The sequence below is a fragment of the Symphalangus syndactylus genome, chromosome 19, assembly GCF_028878055.3.
Source record: "Symphalangus syndactylus isolate Jambi chromosome 19, NHGRI_mSymSyn1-v2.1_pri, whole genome shotgun sequence".
Classification (NCBI taxonomy): domain Eukaryota; kingdom Metazoa; phylum Chordata; class Mammalia; order Primates; family Hylobatidae; genus Symphalangus; species Symphalangus syndactylus.
The window spans coordinates 13,736,247-13,764,161 of NC_072434.2; the positions used below are offsets into that span (position 1 = coordinate 13,736,247).

The following is a 27,915-nucleotide window of genomic DNA, read 5'->3' on the forward strand; positions in this document are numbered from 1 at the left end:
TCCCAAGGAGGCTGTGTGTGTGTGTGCGTGTGTGTGTGTGTGTGTGTGTGTGTGCGCGCGCGTTTGAGCTTTTAGCCTGACCTGACTTGCTGTCTCTACACAATGCACTTCGGGAATCCAGCAGAGATAGGCCAGTCCATCTAGGCAGCGCTGTAGAAAGAGGCCGGAGGGTCACAGTCTAGGCCCAGCCAGAGGCTTATCCTGGCATTTAGTACAGAGTAAGTCTGCTGCTCCCCTTGTGAGAAGCAAGTGTTTCTTTTATAATCCGAAAGGCTTTGTGACCTGCTTCTCTTTCATGTCTGGGGGTGGGGAAAAGACCACACTGTGAGGGGAAATTAAGGAAAGAGAAGGCAAGCTCATTAGTAACTTTAAAGAGGGCGGTCTATAAACTTGATTATTTTACCCCACCCCCCTTCCATGCGCAACTCGGGCTCCGCCTCCTGCCCCTCCCCTATCTCTCCACCCACCTTGCAGGCTTCCCCCTCCCTCGTTTCCCCTTCCAAATGCACACCTGGAGGGCAAGGGAAGTTGAAGTCTCCTCACATGTGCTACATTTCACCCAGGATCCTGGCCTGCTTTCCATTTGTTCTCCAGGTAAATCTCCTAGTGTGCAGCGAAAGCAGATTCCTCTATTTTCCAGCGGAAGGAGGGGAACTGAAGAATCCAATCTATAGGACCTCTTAGTGCAGTCCTGTCCCACAGCCCTTCATGGAACTGAATCATGCCTGCTCAAAATCTCCCTAGAAATCAGCTAATCTAAACTTCTTACCGCATAGCCTGGGGAACAGAGGTTTTGAAAGGTGAATTTCTGTCTTGAGTTCACACAGCCAGTGCAGAGTCAAGATCCTAATCTACCTGGATCTCCTAAACCCCATTTAAAAGCCCTTTACAACAAACCCTATACGTTGCTTTCCCCGGTTCTGGCGGACCTGACACTTGTCTGAACTATTCTGGATTCTTCCTGGGAGAAGAAAAGCCTCCACTGGTGAAGGAGAAAAACCAATACAGACCAATAGGAGGAGGGCAGGGAGATCTTCCACGTGATAGCTTCCTTAAGCACCGAACTCCTCCCTTAAACCGTGGAGCTCATGGCTTCCCTGCTGACTGGACCCAGTTTGCCTACACTGAGCCTCAGCTCTCCCATTTCCCAAAAAAGTAATGCAGGCAGAGAAGCGAATTGTTCCTGGCCACAGTGATACACCCACACTGTGTGCTGAAGACTCTGGGCTCCCTTCTGACCTTTCCCCACTCCCTCTCTCTCTCTTCCTTCCAGCATAGCATTCATTCATTCACTCACTCACTCACTCACTCACTCACTCACTCACTCTCCCCCTCACGCATCATTCCATGAGCATCGACTCTGTGCCAGGTGAGTGAGAGGTTGCGTTTACCCTCTAGGAGCTCCCTGCCTAGATGGACATCTGCAAGAAGAGGCATAAACATAGGCCAATGCGGAAAAACATGATGAATATCCCCCACAAAGGGAACTGCCGCATTTGTCTGTGAGATTCAGAGAAGGCTCTACAGAGAGAGTGACGTATTGGAACTGAATCTGAAAAAAATGATGGCGGGCTGAGTGTGATGAAGACCCGCGTAAATTCAAGCCTTGAGGAAGGAGCGCTCACACGTTCAGAGCAGCCTAGGGTGCAGGGGACTGGAGAGCGCCGCCATCTTGTGACGGGCCTGTGGATTTCATTCACAGGTCAGGAAGCCCCGGAAGTCTCGAGACAGGGAATGAATGGACCAGAACTGTTTTTCAGAAGCCAGCTAGGACTGGAGGCAGAGCAACTGACTGCTGAGGAATATGACTGGCCCCAAAATATAGGGGAGAGGAGGGTAAGGAGGAGTGCCTAGGGCAGACGATATCAATAGTCCTGTTGGTCATATTCTGTCCCCTCCAGGGCTCATCTTTGACCTCTAAATTTGTTCAGAAAAACGGGGTAAACCTATAGATTTATTGATTCTATATCCATCCAATACAGTAAAGAAAGACGACCTGCCCAAAATTATTATTATATTCTTTTTCTTCCCTTCAACTTCAGTCACCACAGCCCAGAAAGATGCTCTGTGGACTGACTGGACACTGGTTGGTGTGGAAAGTCTAGAGGGTGGGGGAAGCATATCGGGGTGGCTCTGCTGAAGTTTCTTCTCCCAGCCCCTCAGCCTGGCTCTTTGTTCCAGAGTCAGCTTGTGAGGCAAAAGCCTTGATGTCCCCCTTCCCCTAGGTTTCTAGTTCCATGTCTCTGAGAGGCATTCCCCAGAGTCATCCAGGGTGGTGCTGTGCTTGCCTGAGTGTGTCTGGGGTACAGGAGATGGGGAGTGGAGCAGGGTAGTGTGGTTGGAAGGGGAGGATACAGGGCTTCCATCTCCACTGAAGAGTAGCCATGGTAACCGTGGTTTACTCACTTTGGTTGATCTTGGGTCTCACCTTTTGTTTTCATGCACTGTATGCCCCCTTGATCCTCATTTCTCCTCCCCCTCAACTACCGCAGCCAGAGTTCCTCTACTGTTAGAAGTTCTTGGTCCTCACATGCATTTCTGGGTCCTGAAAAGACTCTGCCATTCTCTCTGCTCAAATTTCCAGCCCCATATCTAACTGCAACGTCTTCAGTTTTTGAAGAAAAATGTAAAAGACCTGAAATTCTCCAAAGTGTTTTAACATGTGGTTAGCATTAGAATTAGGTATGGGTCTCCCTGACTAAATTCTGGTTATAAGCTCATCTAACTTTGCAGCTTCCCCTCCATGCCTAGCGCTGTGCCTGATGTCTTCGATAAAGGTCTGTTGAATCAACCACGGTTATTTCTATAGTGGAGGAACACCAAAAGATAAGCTACCTAGGTTCCACTGCACAACATTTGGAGTAGGCTGGACTCTTGGGGGTGAAACAGTAAGGACAGTGTGATGCAGGGAAGCAGTGTGTTCCCAGGAAGCTGCTGCGGACATCAGGGTCCATGACCATAATGGGGATGGCCCTTGGGGTGCCTGTAGACTGGAGTTTCATCACCAGCCTTCTCCTGATCCAGGTTTACAGCTTTGTTCCATGTATTGAGGAGCTGGGAGGACCTCTCTCTGAGACATTTCTTGGTTAGGATCCAGAACTGGGAAGTATGCATGCTGCTCTTTCAGCCACTGGTCAGGGTCTACGCAAATGTAGAGTGGGGGAAGATGTGGTTTGACAGCAGTATAAATAGAAAAAAAAAATGGCCGGGCGAGGTGGTTCACGCCTGTAATCCCAGCACTTTGGGAAGTCGAGGTGGGTGGATCACGAGGTCAGGAGTTCAACACCAGTCTGGCCAAGATAGTGAAACCCTGTCTCTACTTAAAATACAAAAAATTAGCCGGGTGTGGTGGTGGGTGCCTGTAATCCCAGCTATTCAGGAGGCTGAGGCAGAGAATTGCTTGAACCCGGGAGGCGGAGGTTGCAGTGAGCTGAGATTGCACCACTGTACTCCAGCCTGGGTGACAGAGCAAGCCACCACTTCAAAAAAGAAAGAAAAAAACCTTAGGATGTGAGCCGATGGTAGGTTTCGTGGGATTCAGTGGTGTGATATGGCTACCAAAAGGGCACATTCTTTCTTTGGTTGCATCATTAGAAATATGAAACAGAAAATAAAGGAGATGGGAGATAATAGTTTTACTCTACTCTGCACTGATCATATTATACCTGGTTATTACATTCATTTGTGGGCTCCACATTTTAAGAGGGGTCAATACAAACCTGAAGGAGAAAAAAAAAAGTGAGCACAGAGGACACAGGCAGGCAACAACAACAGCAGAAACTGTGGTGACTCTGGAGTCAATACAGTCTGCAAGAGGAAAAATCTCTACCCAAGGAGTAAGTGGAAGGATGAGGCAGCTTATCACCTCCTACCCCCAGACCATACACACGCCCAGGTAGTGCAGAACACCAATCTGAACAAGTGGGGCCAAAGGCCTAAACCCAAGTTCATAAAGCAAACCCAGGCCCCTTCCTCCCACCTTGAATGCACCTCTGCTTCCACTTCATTGCATTTCTTCCGTTGATTCCCTCAGTGTAAGTGTTGTCCAGCCAGAAGTTGAGTTTGGTGTGACCATCATTAGCCAGGTCTCTGCAGATTGGCTGTTTCCTGAAGCCACACCCCGACCCTGCACGTAACATGTGTGATCTATGCATACCTCTATAGCACATCGTATTGTAGTTACTGAGTTTTTGTTTTTCTCTTTCCCTAGACTGTAAGCTTCTTAAAAGAAAAGAAAGCCCGATATTCCTAGTACCTAGCATGTAATAGGTGCTCAAAAACCATTTGTTGGCTGGGTGAAGATGAAGACAGGCCTGACTGGGAGGTATGAGCCTCTGTTGCTGAGGAGACTTGAGGTCTGGGTTTAATACTCTTCCCCTTCACTCTCCTGGTTCCTCTAGACGCCAGTGTGGATCAGTACCTATCCCAGATCTTCAGGAGCTATCCCTTGATGTTTATTTGCTCTAGGGGATCTGATAGATCTGACAGCTCACTGCCTACTGCTGTATTTCTGGGGTGGGGCTGGAGGCCCCTCATTTTCATTTTCTGAGATGGGCTTATTCTCTGGAGAGTGTAGAGAGAGTGACACAAGTTGAAGCCTGCCTTTTACATTCCCCTCCCTCTGGCCCCTTCCACCCCCGCCCCTCCCCCTCACCGAGGCCTAACCTAGTCCTTCAAGTGAGGAAAAAACCCCAGGGCCTACCTTTCTCCTCCCCTTGCTGAAGATAGAAAAGAGAGCCCAGGGGACATTGTAGCACTTGAAAGCAGTCATTTTGTCTTTAGCTCTGCCATTCTGGCCATTCCTTGCATTTATCAGCGCCTACAAAGCACCACAACAATTTCTCCAACTTACCTGCAAGCCTTCTGGGATCAGGGGACTTCTGTCTTCACTGAGAATGCTTGTTTGGGTTCTAATTTTTCTAAATTAACATCCGAGTACCATCTTCGGAAAGCGGAGGGGTTGGTTGGGGGAGAATTCTTAATAGAAGAAGCTTTGATAAGTTGAAACAGTTCATGTTATTAAACACCCAAGAGGGAGATCCAGAAGCACTGAACTGGGGGTAGTTTGCACCTTCAGTCCTTAACTCGTGGCTGTCATGATTTGGGGAATTAGATTAGGAAAATTTGGAAAATTACAGCCTTTGGCAACTGCAGAAGAGAGACAGGTAGCATTTGTTAATTTGCATCTTCACCGAATATTTATTGAGTGCTTATTATGTGCCAGGTATTCTACCAGGTGCTGGAGACAATAGAAAACTAAGTCCCTGCCCCTGAACACAAAGACTTTCCAGATTTTCCAGTGGGTGTGGGGAGGGAGGCAGCTAGGTGACAGGTGCTGCAATAGGAAGGGGCAAGTGCAATAGTCATCCCCCCTGCCCCATGAGAGGCTCTGCAGGAGCCCATAGGGAGGAGCCCTATAGATCAGGACAGCTTCATGGAGGAGGTGACACCTAGTTGAACTATAAAATGTTAGAGGAAATGTGCCAACTGGAGAAAGGAAGGGACTTCTTTGGGATAGTAGGGCTGAGCTGGAATGAGCAGGGTCGACTTCTTCCTAAGTAAAAGTTTTAAAAAATGCAAGCTCCACTCTGGGTCATTGGGCAAATACTGATTTACCACCTGGAGGGCCTGGAGTGAAGGATGGAAAGGGGATTGAAGGAGGCCACACTGCCTCTGAGGAAAAAATCTAAGCCAAACTCTTCATCATCTTTGCATGATGGATCCATGCAGGTAATCACGTTTGGCAATCTCTGTTGGCTGCTTCACTGAGTTTTTTTGTATGTTTCATGAGATACCAGTTAGAGTTTGCTAAATAAAGAGGGAAGATTGGCAGGAGAGGGGCAAGTTTTAAAGGGGAAAAAATGACCACTGAGCTGGTAGAGGCAGGTAGACTCTGAGGCCACCAGGCTGCTTAGCTCAGCACCAGGGAAAGCTGGTGTGTGTGTGTGTGTGTGTGTGTGTGTGTGTTTGCGCATGCACACGTGTGTGCACGCAGCTAGTTTCAAGTTAATTACAATGCCAGAGTATTTCAACCTGGCTTGTCTAATAGTCACACAAGGGAGATTATGTGGGCAAAATTGATGAGGCAGGAAGAAGGGGAGGGTTGGATAGTTGCAAAACTTTTATATGAAAGGTTCCTAACAAACAGTTGGTGAGCTGCTGGAGGGGAAACAAACCAAGTTTGGGCCTCTCTTCTCATACCTGAAACCCTTAGACAAAGCAATTCGAAACCTAGATCTTCAGTTGGAGAATCGTTTTGGGGCTCAGAGTGCAGGTCTCTGCTCTCAGAACATGCTGACAGGTGCCAGCTCATCCATTCTGCTGGAGTCCTGGAGAAGCGAGCTTTGGTGCTGAGTTCAGCAGTTCTGAGCAATACAGCAATAAAGCAGTCACAGAGCCCTGTCGCTGCAGCAGAATGGGATAATCCTACAATTTAATAAGTAGGAACATGCAGCAGGACTTAGGCAAATTGTTTGTAGGTGATGAGATTGCCATCTCCACCTGGGCTGGGAGAGAAACGTGAGGAGTTTGGGATTTGAGAGCTGGGAAAGAAGAGGACCCAGTTTCAGCCTTCATTCTGAGATTTGCATTTGGAGGGATAGGAGGACTTTTGGCCTAAATCTATTTATTGTCATTTGAAACTTAGAATGGGAGGAGCTAGGGAAGAGATTCTCATCGCTTTTACTGAACTGGAATGAAAAGGGTGTTGGGCAGTGGAACTCTTCTGGGGTTGGAGGTGATGGGGGAGAGAGCAGACTTAGAGACAATAGGATTAGGTTTGAGTCCAGACTCCATTAATTGCTAATTATGCAATTTAGTCATCATATGTACTCCAATGCTCTGCTTCCTCCTCTGTCAAAGGGCCATAATTGCAACGCCTGATAACACATGACAGCATCCCCCAAAAGCTATGAAGAGCTTCACAGTCATCATGAGTGTTTATCACAACTGAGATTCCAAAATGGTAAAATGCAGAATTGTAATGCAGGAGCTGCTGGGTGTTCTTGGTTTCCGGGTTCAGTGTTGGGTGCTGAGGACCTGGCTGGCATTCCCCCGATTTTCCTCAACCCAATCCGGATGCTGACTGCAGCTAACTAATACCTGTTTGTGAGAGTCAGTTGTTAAAATTCCAGGAAACAGCTTGTCACCTGGTTGCTGAACATGTTGGTAGCTTGAAATCAGCCATGGTGAGAAAGCTTATACTACGCTACAAAACCAGAGTGTTCCTGAGAGCCAGTTGTTAGGCATTCACCAGCACACCTGACCCACCTTTCCCCCTCCATTGGTTCTCCCTGTTGTGTGAAATGTCCAGGCTTCCCCAGGGCCAGCTTTCCAGCCACTTTGCTCCTCAATAATACAGCATCCTGGGGCAGGGGTTGCTGAGGCACCGGCATGTCTCTGATTCTGGTCCCACAGCCACAACTCCAGTCTCACAGGGCTGCCTTCTGTTCCTCAGAGATGCCATTTAGTGTTTTGTCAATCTATGTTTTGCTCATACTTTTGCCTCCATCCAGAACATTCTTCTGAAATGCTACCTAATAGTAAGCCCCCTGGCCCCCCTTCCTGGTCTCTGCTCACATGGCTCCATGCAGGCCTCCCTGCCCTGGCGCTGCTTTGTGTGGCAGAAAGGTGGGTGCCGCTGTTTCCCTGGCTAGGCTGTGCCTGCCTTCAGAGGTGGGCTGGAGTCCACTAACCATCTCAGCGCTTCTCCTACTATTATTAGGCCAGCACTTTTCTCATATTTTGCTCCTGTAATCCTCACGGCACAGACTTTTTCAAATGAGCAAACAGAGGTTAAATAACTTGTATGAGGTAACATAACCAGTAAGTATTCGAGTCTCCATTTGAAAAAAGAGGTTTTTTGGATTCCCCAGGCTAGGGATTTTACCCCTCCCCTCCCCATTCCATTTTCAGACTCAGCCATTTCTCTCTTTCGTATAGAACCTAGCAAAACAGGCTGCACCACGGCATGGATTTAATACTGCTTAGTGAATTAACTAAAACTTCCCTTCTTTTCAGTCACGTATTTTGTAACAAAAATGAAATGGGGATTAGAGAGGAATTAGAGCATGATATTACTTCTGCAAAATCAACCCTGTTCTCAGTGAAAGCCTGAGAATTTTTAACCTCAGTAGGCACAATGCTAGGTGTTCTCTTCTGAGTGAAAGCTTGAGTTTTTGCAAAGGCAATTGAAAAGGTTTCAGCAGAAGAATAGACATGCCCTTCGACTTTCAGCAAAAAAATATTATTTAACAAAAATTTCAGTTATAACGTTGGACACATCAAGCCTTTTAAGCTTTAGTAGGCTCTTCTGCTTCTTATTCCTATTATAACCAACAGAAACAATTTACCATCTCCCTCAAATTTGAGGGCCATAGGTCCATGTGAGAATGGAAAAATGGATAAGTAAATAGGCTCTTTCGCAATGAATGAGAGATATTTGTGATAGTTTTTCTTGTAATTTCTGATTTAAAGCTTAAAAAATCTAGACGCCCACTTCCCACTCACACTCAAGAAAAAAATATTAAAAGTAGGAAATAGTAAGAATGTAGGAATGATAATTTCCTATTTCTCAACAGACCTAGTGCTTAATCCTGTTTGGACTTGGAAATACGAGCCCACTCATTTTCTGGCCAGGTTTAAACAAAATAAGAGACATCTCCCTACTCCTGTCTTCTTTAAATCCGTAAGTGAACCAACGCCACTAAGCAGTGAAGGAGCTTTCAGTGTGTTGTCCTCTGATCGAAAATCAAGAGCCACGTGTGTCTTCTTTCCCATGAAGGTTCCGCCAGGACAACAGTTGGTGAAATTACAGGGGTACCTTTGGCCAATGTTTGAAGAACTGGGGTGTTCCTCTTCTTTCCCAGCTAAGCTCTGATGTGTGCAGACTCCCTGTAATTATGGTATAATTGGATTTAACTATAGGGGTAGAACTAGTTTTCAACCAAGTCCCCTCAAATAATTTGTTGCTTATTAGAAAAAAAGAGAACTTCTGTTGGCTTTAGTGGAGTGTATGTATGCCCCACCCCACCTCACTCCAGAAGAGAGAAGAGAATTGCTGGTGTGAGCTCTAGCAATTTAGTGGGGTTGGTTTAATCACAGTGCCCTAGCTCTGAATATTTCAGAAAGTTCATTTTCTCTAAAAAGGAAATCCAGAGAGAAGGTGGTACAGAGTCCCAAAGTGAAATGTCTCGGTCTCTCTCATTCCTGTGGTTGGGAGATTATTCTAAGTGTCCAGAGTTTGCAAACTGTGTGCTTGAATCTGGGCATGGGCTTATACTATTTGGCCTGCATGATGTTTAGAGTTTTTGTGACTTAGGTGCCACAGATATGAACTAGGAGATTTCACATAAAAATCTGGATTTCAGCCTCCCTTCAAAAACAAAAAAGGAAAAAAAATCTGGCCATCCAGGGCCTGACTTCCTTCATTACTACACTTGCTGGACTTGAATCTCTGTGATACTTTAGAGGGGGCAACTAATTCACAATTTACTTTCCAGTGCTCATCACTTGTTTACTGAAACTTCTTGACTCTGCTGGCATTTGAATTTGTATCTTTGTCTCTCTCTCTCTCTCAATCCCCACCCTGCCCCCGCTCCACCTCTCAGCCATATGAACTCATTTTTTATTGAAGGCAGGGTGATGTAGCACAAAAAGTTAGTCCTTTTGTGTTGAAGAAACATATTTAAATCCTGGCTCCATTGTCCACCAGCTGTGTGACTTTGGATGAGCAACTTAACATTTTGGATCACTGTCTCCACATCTGGGGCTTACATGATACCATGACATAGGCTGGTGTGAGCCCTGGCATGGTCTGTGGCACATAGTGAATGTCCATTAACAGTTAGTTTCCCATGCTCTTATTCTGCCTTAAATGGAAGCAGACAAATGTCATTAATATCAGTCAGTGTTGTAGACCCCTTACATGGAAAGGCACCTGGGGAGTTTGTTTTATCTACTTTTCTACCTTCAATTTAACTCTCCCACATAGGAGAAATGCAGAGATGTGAATTGACTTGCTCAAGGTCACTCAGTGAATAACAAATAAACCCAGGTGTCCTGGGCTTTCATCCCAGTGCTCATCTCACTCACAACAGCCTGCCAGATCCACGCAGACTGTTCCCAGCAGAGTTGAAGATGGAGTGAGCGTGGGATTTCTGTTGCTTAGGGCTTGACAAAAACGCTGCAGACAATGAGTGGTTTGAATGTCTGAAAAGAAGCATCAGGGAGTGACCTGAATTAATCACACAATTGTTCCAAGATATATCTAAGATGTTAAAAAGCTCTGCCTTGCCATTTCACTCTTTAATGAGGCAGTTTGGACAGGCTTCCCTTCAATATGCCTTGCCTTCCTTTTTGAGGTGACTATACAATATAAGTGTGCCATCTGGGTCAGGGCCATCATCATCTCTGGCTGATGCATTAAAATAAAATGAAATAAAATGAAACAGCTGGTCAAGGCTAATTTCCTTCCTACCACCAAGATCCTTTATAGGCAATGTGGTCATCAGTTGCATGTCTTCACTTGCAAATGTTTCAAGGGATGTGATGAAGTGGAGGCCAGCCAGGGTATTGGACAATAATTCCATCTTCTCATAAGGTGATTCAAACTTCCTGTGGCCTGGGAATTAGGAGACCTGGATTCTAGTCCATGCCTACTACCAAGGATCTGCGTGACCCTGGACAAGTCACTTCACTTCTGTGGATCTTGGTTTCCTTGTTTGTCAAGTGGTGGGGCTGGAGAAGACAGACTCTAAAGCTCCTGTCAGCTCTAACAGTCTCAGATGATTCTGAATGTAGAACTTTAGCTCCTCAAGTGGTTGTAGATAGACTTTGGGAAGGACCCAAGTCAGGTTGCTGAAGGACAGAGGAAAATATATAATCTTGAGGTGGGTCAGGTAGAAGCCAGGGTCAGGGAACAGGCCCCATAACATGTTGTCCACAACCCTTGGGAATTTTAATGACCTTGAAGAATGCCAGGCTGCTAAGTTGATTTGACTTAGAACAGTGTAGGGTCAAATGATGGTTCCAGGGAGGTGAGTGATGGGGTGGTGAGGCAGGAAGTAGAGAGTTTGGCAATTCCATTCTTAGGTTTTAGGCTGAGCAGAGCATCCTTGGGTGGTGGGTTTCACTCAGACTTACCTACCTCAGAGATATAGATGTGGGAAGATTGTGAGTCAGAGATGAAAGTTCAACAAGACTCATTTTTGCTCTTTACTTGGGGTCAAACTAGAGATAGGAATGTGAAGAAGAGATGTGGTGATGGATTTCTCCTTCATAATTGACTGAGTGGTTTCCAACTAAGCATTTATCCTCTCTGAATCTCTGAGGTTGGTGTCTTTCCTGGGGCTGATCTTATTCTATTCTCTGGGTATATTCAAGTTTTTGGATGAAGAAGCTTTAGCCAGAACCAGAAAATGAATAGATATTGATTTTTTGACATTTAGTCTTGACCTTGGCTCATGACCACCATGAAGTGGAGCTCAGTGCTGCTCCTGTTGCTAATATCCTAGCAGGATACTTGGAGTTGCCTGATAGCTCAGGAAATTAGAAGGGCCCTGTGGAAATGCAGAGACAGTTTGGAATTGGGCTGGGCTGGAGTGGATCAGTCATGGTTCTGCCAGGATAGTCTGATCCCCAGCCAGTCATGCTCTCACTTGACTCTTGAAGACTGAATTCACGTTGCACCCTCTAGATGCTAATGACAGCACACTGGTTCCTCCTACCATGTGCACAGCCATCCCTGGCTTATTTCTTTCCTTCTTTCTCTACCCATCCTCTGTGCTGCCGTGTGCCCTTCTTCATGTTTTCTTCCCCAGATGTCTCAGTCAAAGGTGGTCTTTTTTTGCTATGACCTGTGCCTGTTACATTTGAAGCCTTCGGTTTAGCTTTTAATTATATGCTGTTTTGCAGTGTCCACTAATTGTTTCACATATATTAGTAACCTTTTCACAGTCTATCCAGATTGTAGAGTCCTTGGGTCAGGGGACCATGTCTTCTGTTTTCCTTAAATTGCTCTTGGCCCAATCTTGCTGGCCTCACAATCAGAGTGCCTGATCTTTCATGGTCACAGGCTTTGTACTAGATATCCCCTTCACTGGGATTTTCCCCTGCCTCCACACACTTCCCCCAGCTCCTGCTTTGCTCCTGCTAGTGACAAACCCTCCTGTACAGCTGGGGCCCTGCAGCTGCCCCAGCATGCCGGCTGCAAATCAGCTTGAAGTAAACTGTCTGGAAGTGCCCTGATGAGTCAATTGGGCCCCTCCTTGGAGACAAGGAATTCTGAGGTCTTGCAAGCACACACCTGCCCTCTGTGGAATAATTCCACAGCTGGACCCAGTCCTGCCTCTGGGAACATGTCTTACTTTTGCCTTGCTTCAGTAAGCTTATTCCCTCCTCCACTGGCTGCCCTGACTTGTCAAGTGGGGATGGCAGGGCAGTTGTGAAGAGCCAGCCCTTGGTAGGGAGAGGCAGGACATCCGCCTGCTAAGGACTGAGGTGTTGCTGGATTCTGGTGGGTTTACTTTAGTAAGCTTAAGGGAAAGAGGAGAAACCACGGAATCATGACATTTGAAATTTTCCCCCACAGAGAGCTAGAGTAGAGTGGGGAAAAGGGCCCAGAATTCTGACTTGGCTTGGCCACCAATTGGCTGTGTCACCTCATGTGACTCACCTGCCTTCTCTTATTCTTAAGCTCCTCTTCTGGAAAGTGAGGCTGTTATATTAAAGTGGTAGCTTTCAAACTTATAAAAATAAAGGAAGCCATTAATCAAATGAAATTTTATAAGGAATTCCATTTTCTAGAAAGAGAAAACAGCCATTCTGCTTAAAGCAAAGGTGCAGGCGGACCCTTGGTTTCCTCCTTGTCTTTCAAATGATCTCCTGAAATACCTTATCAGAACTTCCCAGGAAAACGCAGTGTGAAAAGCACTGAGAAAGATGATCTCTCTGGTCTTTTCTAGCTTTGACAGTCTCCACCTTCTTGCTACTCAAAGTGTGGTCCTAAGCCAGCAGCAAGCATTTGGGAGCTTGTTAGGAATGCATCCTATCAGACCCTACCTAAGACCTACTAAATCAGAATCAGCCTTTTCACAGTTCATCCAAGTTTGAGAAGTACTGGTCTGTACAGTTCTGTGATCCAGAGAACTAAGTGACAAGAAGACCACGGGAGCATCGTGCCTTTCATCGTAGAATGTGGGCATGGTCAGTTGGCATAGGAAGTGTGGACCACATCTCTTTCTTGCCTTGGTGCACCAGTTGTATCCCTGATGGGGAACCAGTCATGGCAAACAGGTTGGATTGTTCTTGGGCTTAGCCAGAGAGGGAGAAAGAGGGGGAAATCACCTGACCCTGCAGAATGCATGTTAGTAAATGCTGGTGACACAGCATGTGAAAGGGGGATTTGTGTTTCCAGCAGGGAAATGCTCACTACAGATGCCTTATTAGCATGACTCTACTAGGCATTTGTGCTTCTTAATGTATGTCTCCTCCCTCATCTCACAGGATCCCTATTCTCTCTTCAGCACCTGGGGTATGACAGCTGGCTTGGACTTAAAAACCTATATTTTGGTCCTAGCTCTGGAGGTTTCTAACATTGCTCCCTTGGGTTTCTCCACCTCTGCGGGCCTCAGTTTTTCTATGTGTAACACAGCATGGTAAACCCCACAGAGTGGTGGTGAGGATGAATTGAAATATATGGAAGCTCTTTGTAAACTGTAAAGTGATAAAAACTCAAGGATACTTTTATATCAATTCTAATCTGTAAAAAGATCCAGAGTTTAGCTTTAGCTGGGCTTACTAACAGTGCTAACCCCAAGACCTCAAATGCCCCTGTGAGGCTAACAGCTGGTTTCTTGTGTTAGCCTAAGCTTGTCCCCCGGGGTCTGGATTCCTTCAAGGTTGGTGGCCCAGTGGTGGTTCTTAAAGATCCCTCATCAGAACTTGATTATTGTGGGAAATTAGAAGGAAAGGGGAAAAGAAAAGAAGAACATTTTTGCTGCTGTTTTGTCTCTGTACTTAGAAAATGCTAGCAGCCCCTTCCTAGTTTGACTTTTCTATTTGGCCAGAAGTTGGAATGAAATGGGTCTTGAGTCAACTGTGAAGATGAGCTTGCTATTTTTCTCTTTCATTAGTTAATGTTCTAAGTGGCCATTTCTGGGAAAACTCTTTCTGGTAATCTGAAAGCATGTTTGTGCTGTTGGTGGAGATGTTTCGGGAAAATGTGTTCATTTCTGATGCTTTTCTATTGATAGAAGAATTTGAATGTCATTGAAGAATAAGACCTTTAGGGTTCTGATTTCTCATTTCTTCTGTCCTTTTTGAAAACCTGAAATATTCCTCAGCCAAGAACAAATAAATTTTAGCCCCAAAGAGTGGGCTTGATTTGCCATCTAAATGTCTGGGATTGAAGTAGGTTCATATACTTGACAGGCGGCCTCAGCCCCACCCTGTTTGGTTGCACACTGTAACACCCCACCCTTTTTCCTTCTCTTTGCTCAGCCCAGCCCCTGCTATTTTATTCTACCTCCCTTGTTAATAACCTTTTTAAAGAAAGTACCTGCAGAGGATCTAAGCCTTTAGAAAAAAATGTTCCCTTGAGGAACTCAGTGCTGGACTCAGGGAGAAGCACTTTGCTTATGGTGATGCTGCCACATGGACTCTCCATGTGGACTGAGACAGATCTAAAAAGCGTTAGGAAGGCCAGGCGCAGTGGCTCATGCCTGTAATCCCAGCACTTTGGGAGGCTGAGGTGGGGGGATCACTTCAGGTCAGGAGTTTGAGACCAGCCTGGCCAACATGGCGAAACCCTGTCTCTACCAAAAACACAAAAATTAGCCAGGCATGGTAGCTGCTGCCTGTAATCCTGGCTACTTGGGAGGCTGAGGCTGGAGAATCGCTTGAACCTGGGAGGCAGAGGTTGCAGTGAGCTGAGATCACGCCATTGCACTCCAGCCTGGTCAACAAGAGCGGAGCTCCGTCTCAAAAAAAAAAAAAAAGTGTTAGGAAGATATGAATGCTGTTGGAGTAGAACAGGTCAACTTCCCTTGAAAAATAATTTTTAGAAGCATTGAATCTGCTGCTAAATTTCACCCTGTGAAGTCATCGTGGGAAAGGTTTGGCGATGCTGTTCGGGTAAGTCTAGGGAGCTTTTCTTTTTAAGCCTTCTTTACCATGTGCTGGGCAAAGGTCCCTCTTTGAAAGGTCATTCCATCGTTGGCCAGGCCTGGCAGGGTGGAAAGGGTGGCTCTGTGCAACTGGATCTGCACAGGGCTCCACCTGCCTGCTACTGGAAGATACTGGCTCTCTGGGCCAAGCAAAGCTGCCTTTGGTAAATTAACGAGATTTTCCCACTAATTCAGGGTCTTTCTTAGGAATCCATACTAGTGATCAATTCCAAGCACTGTGGGATTTTCATCTGCATCTTGTTCTCCCTTTAGGGGCAGGAAAGATACACATAACTTCGCCAACCCTTCCTTCCTTTCCCATTAACAAACTGCCTGAATTCAGTTCTTCCCAAATTCATATCTTTAGCTCAGATCCTTGTCCTAAGCACAAGATCCATTTATCCAGCTTCCTAGTCCACATCTCCACTTGGATATTTCAAGTGGAGTTCAACCTCAACCTGCCTAAAATGGAATTCATTATATTTCCTCCCAAACTTGCTGTCTCACACCCTCCTGTGTTCATTTCCTCTGCAAATGACATCATCTTTTACTCAGTGGATCAAACCAGAAATTTGGGAGTCAACCCTGGTTTTTCTCTTCCTCCTTACCCTCCATGTTGCTATTTGCCACCCAAATTTGTCAGTTCTACCACCTTAACATGCCTTGAATCTAACCATTTCTGCCCATTCCCATTACTGCTACCTTGGTGTAAACCATGGATATCAATCACCTGGATTAGAATCAAAGACTTTTACTGGTTTCCCTTCTCTTCCTCCAAGTTTCAAGTATAAAAAGTGACACAATAGATGCTGAATAAATGTTTGCTAAATTAAGAAATGAAGAAAGGAAGGAAAGAAGAATGAAGCTGTTAGCAACTCTATTGCCTCCTGAAAGGGTCAGAAAAGACAGAGGAGAGAGATGAGAAACTCTTCAGATATTCAGACTTCTGGAGGAGATGTTTCACAACATCCTTTTGTTGCAGGATGCACTGCCAGGAACTTCATTATCTAACCTGGATCCCAGCAGCTACAGTAGGAACCTGTATTTGTTGGCTCTGTCCTGAAGGAAGAGTAGCTAGTCCCATTTCTTCTGTAAATGGCAAAAGAAGCTATGAAAATTACACAGGCTTTATCCAAAGCCTGGTCCCAACCCAGACTGGAGACCTGGATCCGTTTGCTGGGAAGCAGCTGCCCCAGGGCTGGCTCTCTATGCCAGATAATTAGCAGAAAAACAAAAATGAATTTGAGGTTTGGGCTGAACTTCCAATTGCTTCAAGTAGTTACATAGATTTCAGTTTCTCACATACTCTGCTCCTTCACTTTCTTTCGGTGTAGCCCCCAAATCCTTTGCCGTTTTTTTTTTCTTTTTTTCCAAAGACCAGTGAGAAAGGAAATAAATAGCAATATGAGAGGCCACGCATCTTAAAGCCCCACCCATTGCAGTTTGAATTCTTTCCCTTTTTGTCTCCTCACCAGAGCATGACATAACATGTTTTGCTGATGCTAGATCCTAGAACTGTTGGAAAGGGAAAAGAAGCCTGACAGAACTCATTGTTGTAAAATTATTCCTTCCCCATTTCTCACTCTCCTACCAAGAAAAAAAATAAAGAGGCATCTTCAGTTTCACAACCCTTTTCTGTCTGTCTGGACTTGCTCAGAAAGCCTTGAAAGGGGCCAGATATTTTTGGTGGGAGGTAGGGGGTGGCCTTCTGCTCTGCTAAGAAAACATTTTCTGAGCATGTTGTCTGTAAAGACCCCTGTATTGCATTTGAGTAGTCATGCCCATTTCTGCTGAGGGGAAGCAAGCCAGTCATCATTCTGGCTCTCCTTGGGTGGTGGCAGTGTTGGTGGTGCCAGTGGCAGTTGTGGTGGGGGTGATGGAAGGGGCTGGTGTGTGTGCTACTAGAGTGGATACAGGGAGATGTTGCAAAGGGGAAGGATAAAAAATAAGCCTCCTTGGAAGGCACAATGTTGATGGACTAAATTATTTGCTCTGAGAGAAGGCAAATACACAGTTCTGAGCAGAAAGATAATTCTCTTGGATTTGGGGAAATTCTTTTGATCTGCAGAAGAATTTCAAGTTACGATAGAGAATAAGAAACTGGTTAGGCTTTCACTTTTTTAAAACAAAGGAAAAATACATAGATTTAGCAGCTTGCTTTTCTTTATTGTGATGCTGTAATAAGAATTTGTCAACATTTTAAAATTCATCTAGGCTCTTCGTTAGATTGACTTAAATGATTAATTGCGTACCAGTTTTTCTTAATGTCTAGATTTCTAATTAGTTACTCCTGCTAATTTTGAAAAATTGGATTAAAATGTTGCATGTCTGCTGTAATTGAACAGACCACCTCTATTTCATCCAGAAAATGACTTCCCATAATGTAATACGTTATTGACTAAAACTTAACATAAAGTTATTAATGATTGAAAACTTCAAAGCATCTGTCTGCAAACAAGGATAGATCCAGAAATTCAGAGCTGAAAGGGACATTAGAGATCATACCAGTGGGTCTCAGCGAGGGACATTTGGATATGTATACGTTTGTTTGGGATTTTCACAGTGACAATGACCAACGGGCACAATTGCATTTAATGTCCCAAAATCATGGATGCTAAACAATCTACGGAATGTGATATAGTTCCACACAGCAGAGAACTTCCCTGTCCAAAGTGCCAGTATTGCCTCAGTTAGGAAGATTGAATTCAGTTTTTCATTTGAGATATGAGGATACTGAGCCCTGATATTCCCTGGGTCAATAAAGTGGCAATGAGTGGGGCTGATGTCCATGTCTATTTGTTACAGGAAAGAGGTCCCGATGCAGACCCCAAAAGAGGGTTCTTGGATCTTGTGCAAGAAAGAATTCAGAGCCAGTCCATAGAGTACAGTGAAACAAGTTTATTAGGACAGTAAAGGAATAAAAGAATGGCTACTCTATAGACAGAGCAGCCCCAAGGGCTGCTGGTTGCCCATCTTTATGGTTATTTCTTGATTATACGCTAAACAAGGGGTGGATTATTCATGCCTCCCTCTTTTAGACCATATAGGGTAACTTCCTGATGTTGCCATGGCATTTGTAAATTGTCATGGCACTGGTGGGAGTGTAGCAGTGAGGACAACAGAGGTCACCCTCATGGCCATCTTAGTTTTGGTGGATTTTAGCTGGCTTCTTTACTGCAACCTGTTTTATCAGCAAGGTCTTTATGACCTGTATCTTGTGTGGACCTCCTGTCTCATCCTATGACTCAGAATGCCTTAACCATCTAGGAATGCAGCCCAGTAGGTCTCAGCCTTATTTTGTCCAGCTCTTATTCAAGATGGAGTTGCTCTGATTCACATACCTCTGACATATCTTTGATGTGATTCAGTTTCTTTGGTTCCCTTACGCCAATGTTAACAGTAGTAGCACAACTAGAGTAAAGAGACCTTCTCCATTATATAGTGGAAGAAGCAACCAAAACCTGGTGTCAGTTTTGGTGCCTAGGGATCTGTCATCTTCTTCTTTTCTACTGTGGATCACAAATCTTCTCTCAACCGAAAAATGGCTTAAATGTACAAGGAAAACAATGAAAATGATCAAGAATGGATGGGCCAACTCTTTGAGGAAATTGTCAAGTTAACAAATAAATGAGAGAAGATGAAAGCCCAGTGGGAGTTGAAGTTCAATCTCTTTCAAGAATAGGGAAGCCAGGCATGGTGGCTTACTCCTGTAATCCCAGCACTTTGGGAGGTGAGGTGGGCAGATCACCTGAGGTCAGGAGTTCAAGACCAGCCTGGCCAACATGATGAAACCCTGTCTCTACTAAAAATACAAAAATTAGCCAGGCGTTGTGGCACATGCCTGTAATCCCAGCTACTTGGGAGGCTGAAGCAGGAGAATTGCTTGAGCCCAGGAGGTGGAGGTTGCAGTGAGCTGAGACTGGGCCACTACACTCCAGCCTGGGTGACAGAGTGAGACTCCATCTTAAAAAAAAAAAAAAAGAAAAAAAAGAGAATAAGAAGAAGAATAGGGAAGTCAAATTACAGAGGTTAGAATCTATAAGTTAAGGGTGGGTGGGGAGATATTAATATGTAGTCATTTTGAATCAGATCACAGTCTTCATATCCTGGTGGCTGGATCTCACATAATAAAGACATTTGTAAATGAAATCTCAAAACTCTTGTTTTCCACATCACAAAGAATGAAAAATTTCCCAGAATACTAGAAATAGAAAAATATTTTTCTAATTTTCAAAAAGAGGGAAAAAGGAGTTTTGGAAGCCACCTCTTACAAAACTTGGCCTTGGATCTGATAGAATTCTTCAACAGTACATTAAACTCATGTTAATCTACTGCACTAATGCTCAAAAAAATCAACTGCACAATGACAGAGAATCATGTTAGGTTGGCGAAGGGCTTGGAAAATATGTTACATGAGGAATGATTGAAAGACTAAAAGAACTTGTCATATCTGGGCTAAAGAAGAGATGACTAAAATGTCAAGGTTGTCTTCCAATATTTGAGGTTTCCTGTAAGGAAAATGGAGAAGGTTTGCCTTGCAAGAAGTTAAGGTAGTAGAATGAAGACCAACTGGCAGAAGTTACAAGGAGGCAAATTTTAATTGAGTATAAGGAAAAACTAACTAGCAGTCAAGAAGAAATGGGCTTACATGCATGTTTATAGCAGCATTATTCACAATAGCCAAAAGGTCATAGCAACCCAACCATCCATCCACAAATGGGTGGATGAGCAAAATGTGTTACATACATGCAATGAAATATTTTTAGGCCTTCAAAAGGAAGGAAATTCTGACACATACTACAGTGCAGATGAACCTTGAAAATATTATGCTAAGTAAAATAAGCCAGTCACAAAAGGACAAATATCATAATGATTCCACTTACATGAGTGCTGGAGTAGTCAAATTCATAGAGACAGAAAGGAGAATGGTGGTTGCCAGGGACTTGGGGAGAGGACAGTGGGAAGCTGTTATTTAATGGGTATGGAGTTTCAGGTTGGGAAGATGAAAAGCTCTAGAGATGGACGGTAGCACAGTAATGTGAATGAACTTACTGCCACTGAACTGTACACTTTAAAAATGGCTAAAATGGTAAATTTTATATATATTTTACCACAGTTGAAAAACAAATTAGGGGCTTCATTGCCTATGGAATAAACCTAAACAAAGAAGAAGGAATGGGCTTATGTGCGAGGTATTGAGTTTCCTGTAACTGTAAGTATCAAAATCGGGACCAGACAGTCTCAGGGTGACATGCTCTAGGGAATACTTCAGGGTAAGAAGAAATCCCAATGATTTCAGAACGTCTGTTACTCTCATGAAAACAGAGGCTCACTCTGTGCCTCAGATTGAGTAAGGCTGCATCCTTTCTTGATATGTATTAACATATGCAAGAGTATATTCATATATAATATATCATACAAAAGACCATGTTATATAACAAATATGCATTTTACTATGTACAATTTAATAAATATTTTAAAAATGGATCTCCTTCTAGTCCCCATGCAGGTTTAATACTGAGAATTTACCAATATCTTAGAAGTCCCCAACCCTGTCAGATGCCCTTACCCTATCACTTCTGTTCCCTCCTCTTTGAGATGAGATGACCGCTCTTCAGACTTTTGTGATGACCTGTTTTTTCTTTTCTTTTCTTTTTTTTTTTTTTTACAAAATAGCTTTACTACCTATTATGCATCCCTGAACAGCATAGTATAGTTTTGTCTGTTTTCAATGTCATGTATCTCATATGGTATGTTTTCATTTGTGACTTTCTTCTGTAGCTCATTATGCTTATAAGATTCATCCATGTTGATACATGCATGCAGCTGTAATTAATTTATTTTCAATAGATCATTTGTCAAAAGTTTGTAATAGATGCTGCTGCTAGGAACATTCATATGCATGACTTCTGGTGCTCATGCATCAGGTTGGGAATTCTGGATTGTATGATATACACATCTCTGAATTTCTGAGATAGTGCCAAACTATTTTCCTAATGATTCTATCAATTTTCATTTTTTCCAGCAGTGTAGGAGAGTTCTTATTGCTCTGCCTGTTGTCAGATTCGGACTGCACTCTTCACCTAAGAATTAGAGAAAGTGGTTAGGTTGGTAGCCTGGCTCAAATAGCTCATCATAAAGTGGGAAAATGGACTTGAGCTGCACCAAGAAAAATTTAGGTTCCAAATCAATGTAGGTGCTTCTATTGCGTTAGGTGGCTTGTCAGAGACAGGCTTCCCATTATATCCTAAGCACATGAAGGGCATGAAGTGCCACGTGTCCTTTGGTGAACTGCCCCCAACCTCGCTTTTTCCCTCAGCCTTAGGTTTACAGTGCCTGCTCACCAAACACTGACTACATTGTGTCATCAGTGCAGTGGTTTTGCGAACATTTCAAACAAGAAAAAGAATGAAAGTGAGACATCATTTCCTGAATTATGTTAATTTGGTGAGGCTTAGTGAGTGGAATTAAAATGAACATCCCTTGAGAGGATGTTACGGACCACACATAGAGATCTAGGCTCTGGAGTTGACAATCTGAACTGGAATTCCAGCCAGGCCACTTTTCAGCTATTTCACTGTAAGCAAGTTGTTTGATCTGTCTAACTTTACTTGTCTGACTTGTAAAACGGGCAGAGTAATGGGACCTACTGTGAGTGTGTTTGCTGGGGAGAGGGAATTTTGAAGGTGAGATAATTCATGTAAAGTGCTAAGCTCAGTCCTTGGTGTTTAGTGTTCAAAAAATATTTGACATATTATTAGAATCTCTGTCCCTGAAGAAATACTTTTACAATGGCTTCCAGGATAACATAAGCATGGATTTGCCTAAGGAGATGGGGCAGGACTTGATTTCTTCAGAATTTTGTTCCCGTCATCATTCCCTTCCACACACATGCCTTTGGTAATTTTCAGCAGCAAACATTTAGAATAAGCTCTGGTTTTACCCTTCATCAAACCAGAAGTGACAGCAAAAACAGACATTTTTTTCAGAAAAGAAATTAATCTCCTAAACAGGGTGATTCCACCCTTTTCTTTAAATACTTCTAAACTCAGGAGGGGGGAGCAGAGCACACATTATCCATCAGAATGAGGCATCAGCTAGCACTGCTGAGTTTCATTGACTTTAAGACTGCCCTCTGAGCTGTAGGTTTTTTTTTTCTTCTTTCCCAGAGCACAGTTAGAAGGGATATTTTTCTTTAAATGGCCCCATTTCATTTGCATTTTTAAGCTTTCACTGCAGAGAGTAGAAGCAGTTGTAAATGGTTCCAAGAAGGTAGCTGTGGCTGCTTGCCTGAAGCTTCTGAAATTGAGTGTCAGCTTCCCTCAGAGCAGAAAGATATTACTTCATATTTGTGCATGTGGTTTGCTGCTCTGCTCTTGGTTTGATGGTCTCATTTAGCCACAGGCATTCTCCAGCAATGATTCGTTTTCCCCAATAAAATTAAATATCACCTTTCTCCCCCCCTCCACTACCACTCCACCCTCTTTTTTTTTAATAAGACATTTTCTTGTTTATACTGAAGCGAGACAAGGTAAGAAAGTATGAGTTTTCCAATTCCTTTTATTGCTCCTTTTTGACAAGAGGAGAACAGCAAAAAGGCAAAAGAGGAAGAAAATCTACAATTGGAAATCTGAATGGAAAGCCATATCCAGATCACAGACCTCTTTGAGTTTGTTTAAGATTGTATAGCAAGCTCCTGAGAGGGGAAGGGTATAGAGAGCCTATGGGATGTTTCACTATGTTGTAGAATGAGGGGACTCACTGATCAGCATTATCGCCCTGTTGATTCTTGAGTTCACACCCTTTACCCCAATTAGGGGCTCAGGTCTGCAGTGAAAACCACAGGTGCACCATGTCCACAGGGTCTTGAAATCTCCCAAAGGACTGCAGGAGGAGCCTGGGCTGATTCCAGGGAGGGGTGGGCAGGAAGCTGTTTGTAAGATGAACAAAGACAGTCCCTGATGGGTGGGTAATTATTGTCAGAAGGTGGAAGTCAGGTTGCCTTGACTGATAGTGCTCCTGAACAAAACAAGCTGAAACTTTTATATGCTTTCAGAAATGTGGTTTTAGTATATAGGCAGCCTTCACCCTACTGATGAGCTGGGTGCTGGAGTTTACAAGTTGGGTTTTTAGAACCTGGAACACAATTTACTTCAAAATAGTCCTTTAATAGGGTGATCAGCTTTCTCAGCCTGCACACAACAGTCCATTTAATACATACTAGTTTGTTGGAAATGTATTGCTAAGAGTTTTAGAGTGATGGAGATGGAATCTATGTGGTGAGGGAGGAGAAGGTAGAGAGTTTCTACTCCTTTCTCCTGTATCTTGAGCCAAATTAGGGGGAAATTTTGAAATAGACATAGCATGTTTTTGGCATCTTCCCTTTCTGCTCCTCTCTCCCTTGGTTGTCAGGGAATTGTGTAGCCCCCAAGGCGACTAAATTCATTGTTGTAAGAATGCCATAAAAAGGGCTCTTGCTTGGGATAACCAGTGTCGAATCTGACTGAGATTTCTATATTGATCTTCTGTGACTCTCGGACAGAGCAGAGGAAGAGGATTCGAAATTTAGCCTGACTCACTTCCCAGTGACCTGGTATTAGGGTGATTCTTAGGTATGCCTGAGCTGTCCTGGAAAGGTCTCTGTGCCAAGGCAATTTGGGTGCCCAGAGTCCAGGTCAGTGACTCCAACTCAACCATGAGGTTGCTCCCGAGAGTAATTAGCTTGACATTTTTGAGACTTCTCATTGGACGCTTACATCTGAAATATGTTTCCCCAGGCGATTTCTGATCCTGTGCCATCACCCTGTGTTTCCCCTTGCCTGGCCCAGCTCCTACCAACGGTTTTATGTCTGTCCTTTGGAATGTCCATGGTGAATAAACTCATTCGTAGCCTCAGACTCTTCCTTGACCACTTTGCTCCCTCTACCTTTTCATCTGAACCTGCCTGTCCCTCGAGTGTTCTGTGCTCTCTGTAGCCTTCTCAAGGGGAGACTGCTAATTCTGCTGCATCTCAGCATCAGCGGCTGGTGTTGGCACCATCCCTGCTCCCCACCTTCACTCCCCAAATGATTCACGTGAAAGTCTTGGCCCCTTTTAGGCTCAAGCTCGCTGGCATTCCCAGTGCTCTCCAAAGTATCTCCAGTGAACTGTGACAAGGGCAGGTCTGCCTCTTAAATGAGTGACACAAGCCCGAGGGGGGTCAGTGGTGAGCTGGAGACCCCAGGATGCTCAAAAAGGGCACAGTTGCTCCGCAGTTCACAGTGGAAGGAGATAAGCCCTGTGTTCCCAGATTTTTTTTTTTTTTTTTTTTTTTTTTGAGATGGATTCTTGCTCTGTCGCCCAGGCTGGAATGCAATGGTGCGATCTCGGCTCACTGCAACCTGTGCCTCCCAGGTTCAAGTGATTCTCCTGCCTCAGCTTCCCGAGTAGCTGGGATTACAGGCATGCGTCATCATGCCTGGCTAATTTTTTGTATTTTTAGTAGAGATGGAGTTTCTCCATGTTGGTCAGGCTGGTCTCAAACTCCCAACCTTAGGTGATCCTCCTGCCTTGGCCTCCCAAAGTGCTGGGATTACAGGCATGAGCCACTGTGCCTGGCCTTTTCCCAGATCTTTATAGTTTCTAAGAGCAGCCTTTCAAAGAATCTAGATTTTTATATGAAGTTTCTTGATTTTTAAAAAATGGTAGGTAGTAAACCATCACAAAAAAAATAAGCAAAAAACACCATGATAGCCAAATGAAACCTGGCTATTGGGTCTGAGTTAGTCCACAGGCCTCTGATTAGTGATTTCCACTCTGCACTTCCTTTTCCTCATCTAACACTCTCTTAGTCATTCTCCCCATTCACTAATGACACCAGCATGTGTTACACAGTCTTTCCTTCCATCTGAACCCTGCTGTCATCCTGGGCTTCTTCTGGGCTCATGAGGATGCCCAGCAACACTCGGCCCCCCATTCCTGCATCCTCCCTTCTCAACACGTCCACCCCACCTGGACCTTGTCATTCCCTAGCTCACCTCCCACAACCTTCTATCTTTCTACTGCTTGTACTCAATCATTGACATTATTTCTATTTTAAAACTAGGGACTCCCAGACAACTGATATCTCTCTCTCTCTTTTCAGTCATACCCTCTCATATCATACCCTCTCAGCTTCATTTTACTTCAACCTCTGTCTTGCTAATATTGTTGCCCGGTTGGCTTTCTTTTATACTTGGATGGCAAAACCTCAACACTGGAGCTAACAAACTATTAGCCTTCTCTGCCAGTGTTGCTGCATGTCATAGAGAAACCCATACTATCTGTAGACTCATTGTACTACCATCTGCCATTTCCCAGACCCCACTGCTCCCTGCCACTCTCCTGTAATCATTCTGGGCTTCCTTAGTCACCTCTTTCTCTAGTTCTCTAGACTAGATTTTCAATGCCTTCTTCACTCTTCTCCCCTCCTCAAATATTTGGCCTTCACAAGTTAAGCACTTGATGTTGCTTCCTGCTTCACAGAAAGTGTAGAACCCAGAGATGGAAACATCCCACCTCTTAACTCAGTGCCATCAAACCTACACCTTACCTACATCTGCCACCATGCCTCTTTTCTTCACTTCTGATTTTATGGAAGAGGAGCCTCTCTCTGTCTGAGCTTATCCCCTTTCTTGTCCTCTGGAGTTTTTCTCTCCTACCTCCTTAGCAGCCTGGCTTGATCACTTTTCCCCTTCTCTTCCCTGTCCCTTCACCCTGTCCCTCTCTCTTTTTCCCTCTCTCTATCAGGACCTAAACATATTTAAGCCTTCCATCTTGTATATTCAATTCCTTGCTGGCCCCATGGTACTTTTCAGTCACCGCTTTCTCTTTAAAAAGGCATCTGTATCTGTCACTCAGCTTCTTTACTTCCCATTCTGTATTCTACCCACTGCAAGCTGGCTTCTGCCCTTATTGTTCTGCTGAAACTGCTCTCAGCAAGGTTGTAGATGACTACTTTATTGCTGAATCCAAAGGCAACTTTTAAGTCATTATGTTCCTCGACCTCTCTGCAGTGGCTGTCACTGTTGGTCCTTTCCTGCATATTGAAAAACTCTTTTCCTGGGTTTCCATGACCACGTGCAGCAGCTGGATTTCCCCACCTCTTCAGACTCCTTCGTGGGCTTCTCTTTCTCTGCTCACTTTTAAATACTAGTGTTGGTTCTGTCCTACTGGTCTTATTTGTCCATGCTCAGGCCTTGTTCGTGTGCACCCCTGAGGTTATCTCAGTATTCTATAACTTGTGTGGGGAGACTGAGATAGACCAGGAGGGGTAGGATGCAGATTTTATGATGGGGAACAGTGGAAATGAGATTGGCCAGGCATAATGGTACCAGATGATGAAGAGACTGAGGAGTCAGCAAGGGAGAGTTTAATTTGCTGAAGTTGACAACAGGGGGACAAGCCTTGGGTCTAGTTTGTTAGTATCTAAGATGCTGAAGCCTTCCCTCCTTTTGTATAATGAAGCATTTGTCTGGCCTTTGTCCTGCGTTCCTGGGATGGAACTTCTAAACAAACCCTCTAACTTTCCCAGGTGATAAGACTTTCTGTTATTCATAGTGAGCCCTTGGGACCATGCCTGAGTTTATGTTAGTGAGGTGACTCACAGTGAGCCCCTACATAATTTCAGGATGGGGGCTGGTCATGCTGTAAAGGCCAACCGTGTGATTAGAGAGTTGGTGCTTTGAGCCATGTGATATTGGTCCAACCTCCGGGAGGGATTGGGAGATGGAGATCAACCACTTGGCCAATGATTCAATCAGTGATGCCTACATCATGAAACCCCAGTGAAAACGCTGGACTCCAAAGTGCAAATGATTGGTGAACACATCAGTGTGATGGGAGGGTGAACCAACCCGAGTCCATGGGGGGAAGGCATGGAAGCTCCACATTCTGGACCCTCCCAGACCTTGCCCTGGGTATTTTTTTCCACTTGACTGGCTCTGATTTGTACCTTTTATGGTAAAACTTTTATCCTAAGCATAGCACTTTACTGAGTTCTGTGAGTCATTCTAGTGAATTATTGAATTTGAGGGGGCTGTGGAAACCCCCAAAGTTGCAGCCAGAAGTGTAGGTGGTCTGAAGACCCCTGAACTTGTGGCTGGTGACTGAAGTGAGGCAGTCTTTTGGAGGCTGTGCCTTTCATCTGTGAAGTCTGCACTGACTCTGGGTGATTAGTGTCAGAATCACATTGCAGTACTGTGCCTCCCCAGGGGAAAGCATGTGGACTCAGTCAGGGAGCAAGTGCCGTAGACGAGACCTGATTATAGAAGGTAGAAAACCGAGAGTCACAGGAGATTGGAGACATAGCTGATTGTATTACTTAGAAATAGTTTTTCTTGGTTTTTGGGTAGCATGGCAGCAAGGAGTTTTTGTTTGTTTAAGGCAGAAATAGTGCTCACTTTATGTCTGGTCATACTTTCCTTTCACAGTTTTTGTGCTTCTGGGTTCTTGAGTTTGTCCCTTGAAAATTCTAGAACACACACACATATATATATAGGAACATATAGGAATGCAGGAAATCCCTATATTTCTAGGCTAAAAAATATGACTTTTTCCTTTGTCCCTTAGAAAAGGCAGAGAGCAGCCCTTGGGGATAATAATGACGCCATTTCTGCTGTGGTTGCTTGTAGTTAAAATTGTGTCAGCCATTTTGACCCCTGATGAGATTTATGGTGGCTTAGATCTCTGTTGGAGAAATGAGTTTCAGGCAGCAGACAGGAGGGAAAAGGTC

General features: G+C 44.4%; 1 long non-coding RNA gene across 1 annotated transcript in view; it reads left to right on the forward strand.

The window, feature by feature from the left end:
• The window catches only part of LOC129458502 (uncharacterized), a 755,613-nt gene that overhangs the window by 1,833 nt on the left and 725,865 nt on the right, over nucleotides 1-27,915 (forward strand). The gene's annotated exons all lie outside the window — the stretch shown is intronic.